Raw genomic sequence first — 3,091 nt, 5'->3', positions numbered from 1 at the left:
GAGCTATAAGAAATTTACTCCTCCTGTGTACTGATCTCCCTTTATACATGTGACTCTGTTAGGGATGTCTCTTGTGCATACAGAGAGGTATGCACAAGCAAAGCCTGAAGGCTGAATTTCCTGGGTTTCAGTATCAGTGAAAAAATCTGGAAATAATGCCTCAATATCTTTGCCGACCTACCTTACCGATTTCCTTACGACCAATGTTACATATAGTATGAAGTTACATAAGAAAATATAACATTGGGTAAAATTAAAAAGGAAAGTAAGAGTTTGTTTGCTGGGTCACCTGTAGCACTGTAATGCCTTTGACAGTGACCATTACTAGTACCTCTAGAAGCAGTTGAAAAGTACATGAAGGAAATAAAAAACCACAGCAAATTATTTTCAGTCACTACAAACCTGAATTATTTTCAAAGTGGTGATTGACTGACGACAGTTTCTGCACTCTCCTGAGAAATGCAGAAATAAATCAACTAAACACCCCTGTTTTGTCTTTTTCTTCCTTTTTTTTTATTTAAGCCACCATATCAAATCGTGTGTTTCAGTAAACATGGAGGCACTTCTGTATTGGAGACATTGGTGTTCAGATGCTGATCATTCAATAGTTGATTCCAGTTCATAAAAGTGCGAGTAACAGGGAGTTTCCTCCGCAGATTTTTTCCCCATATATCCTCTGACAAAGACTGAATGTTTTCCAGAATGGCAATATGAAACTTGGTGTCCTCAGCTTTCACAAATTTCACAAAATCTGTGGCAAACTGACTTTGGTCTATCACATTTAGAGTCTCATTCACAGACTTGCTGACAGTTACATGGAGGTTGGCATCTTTGAAGTAGTGTATCTGGAGGAGAAAGATCCCTGTAACTTGAGTGGTAAATGGAGTCAGGGCAAAAGTCCAGTCTGACTTCCAAAGGCTGTTCCAGTGATTTGAAGGCTGGTACTGATGAGCCTCGATGCAGGCCACAAACATCTGCCTCTTCCCCAGGCTTTTTTTGAACACACAGCAGTTCCCTACAGGAAAGTGGCAGCTCACATAGGCCTTCAAGCCCTTGTGGAGGGCCTCTCGCCACAGCTCCCCCTCATCTAGCATCACACCGTGCAGCTGGGGTTTGCTGATTACACCACGCAGGTGGTCAATCTCAAAAGAGATTTTGTCCTGAGGGTCAAAGAAGCGGTTTCCCCCTAAGTCATTGTAGTGCGTCAGTAGCACAGTGCGCCTGTTTATTTGGATGGGGGTGAAGTTGTTCTTGTTGTGACAGGCCCCCATGCGGGCAGCCTCCCGCCTCACCAGCTTGTCATCTTGCACCAGAGCAGAGAGATCTCGGACAACCTGACTGAACTCCCCAGGAGGGGACTGGCGCAGCAGGCTGCAAATGAGAGACACCTTCTCCGCCTCGCACAGCTCCTGCTTTGCGCACATGCTGGGTGTGAGGGTTACCCAGAGGGTGGGTGACTGGAGGTGAGGGGAGGGCACGTGGGCCGCTTTGTGCTGGAGGGAAAAGGCACAAGATGGCAGCGGGGGTAGGGAGGAGCGGTAGCAGGAAGGGTCCTGCGCTGGGATCCCGCAGTTTGTGACCTCACAACAGCACCTGGAGCAGCGCTGGTGGGGGGCCGAGGGTGGGGGCTGTGCTGAAAGGGTGCTGGGCGTCCTGGCGGGGGTGCGGGGGTGTGAGGGAAGGGAAAAGGCCCCGCCGGGAACCGGAGCAAGCCGAGGTGATGTCCTGCCAAATTCTGCCAACGCCACCACAGTGAAGACACCGGAGCAGGCGATGCAGAGCCACCATGGAGGAGAACAGATATCCTCCTCCTGCTCTACCTCCTCCTCCTCTCCTCTCCCTGCCCTGTGACAGCTGTCGTTGTGTGACCTCCCCCTGAGTGCCTCTTTCCCCCCAGGCCGGGGTGCAGCCTGTGCATGCATGGGACCCCCCAGCTGGGTGGCAGGGGAGGGCCTGGGGCAGCCAGTCCAGTCTGGTCTGGCCTGGTCCAGCTGGGGCCAGTTGAGGTTGGTTGGGTGGGCGCAATGCTGGGCACCCTCACCTCCTTGCTGCTTTTTGTTGGCACTCTTCTTCCCGCCATTCTGCCCCAGGCTGCTGAATCCCCTCGGCCTCCCCACATTTCCCTCCTCACACTGCACCCCTTTCTACACCCTGACCACCCCTTGTTTTCCTTCACACCCTCCCCTTCTCTTTCTCTGCCCCTTTTTGTCACCTTTGCCCTCAGAGTCTCTGGGTGTGGAACAAAAATGTCTTGCTGCGTGTCTCAGAGCCTGCTGCATTATCAGAAATCAGAAGACAAGGGTATTCTAGAGTATGAGAAAAGCAAAGTGCAAGCTTTTTAGGTTTAAAAAAATTAAACTTCTCCCCTTCCTCCCCTATTAAAAGGCAATGACACGGACCAGAAGTTTCCTTAATCTGATCTCTCATACGTGGTTTTTGTCCATCATTCAGAATGAGTTCAGGACTGGGAAGATTGATTTAGACAGCACAATGAAGCTGCTTGAAAAACTGCAAATGTCTTTTGATTATGCACATGTAAAACATGTTTTCAAGGTGAGGAATATGTAGATTAAGCAATTAAATACGTTTAGAAATCCAGTTACATAAGTGCTTTATATTTGCTGACTTTTTAAAATTAATGTTTTGAGAAGTGAATTTCATGCTAATAGAGTGTGCTAAATCAGCAAATAATTTGCCTTGTTCAGGTCTTTTTTTTTCTGTGTAAAATAGATAACTGAGTTGTTGCATTACCATCATCTGTTCAGCAAACCGTAATAGTGTAGGGTGATGGAAAATACGTAGGTCTTGATTCCCAACCTTTTTCTAATAAGACCTCACCTGAGGAAAAATAAAATATTCTGGCTTCATTCTGTCCAGCTGCTTCTGTGATCAAGCTAACGAGCCCAGACATGCCTGTCTGATGCTGGGCAAAGCCATTAGAGTGACTTCCTAAAAATCCTTTTGCCAGGAGGACAATACGGAGTTATCTGATCTGCTCAGGCTTCAGGTCAACATAGATCCAGCACGCTTGTTCATTCAATTTTCCTCTATACCTCTCCTTTGAAGTGTTTAAGAGGTGTGCCTGAATGGA

General features: G+C 47.7%; 1 pseudogene; it reads right to left on the bottom strand.

Moving 5' to 3' along the window:
• Nucleotides 1-530: 530 nt before the first annotated feature.
• On the bottom strand, nucleotides 531-1,922 carry LOC104077399 (annotated as a pseudogene).
• Between the last annotated feature and the right edge of the window lie 1,169 nt (nucleotides 1,923-3,091).

The sequence above is a fragment of the Fulmarus glacialis genome, unplaced genomic scaffold (assembly GCF_000690835.1).
Source record: "Fulmarus glacialis isolate BGI_N327 unplaced genomic scaffold, ASM69083v1 scaffold565, whole genome shotgun sequence".
NCBI lineage: Eukaryota > Metazoa > Chordata > Aves > Procellariiformes > Procellariidae > Fulmarus > Fulmarus glacialis.
This window is presented reverse-complemented; position numbering and strand designations above follow the sequence as displayed.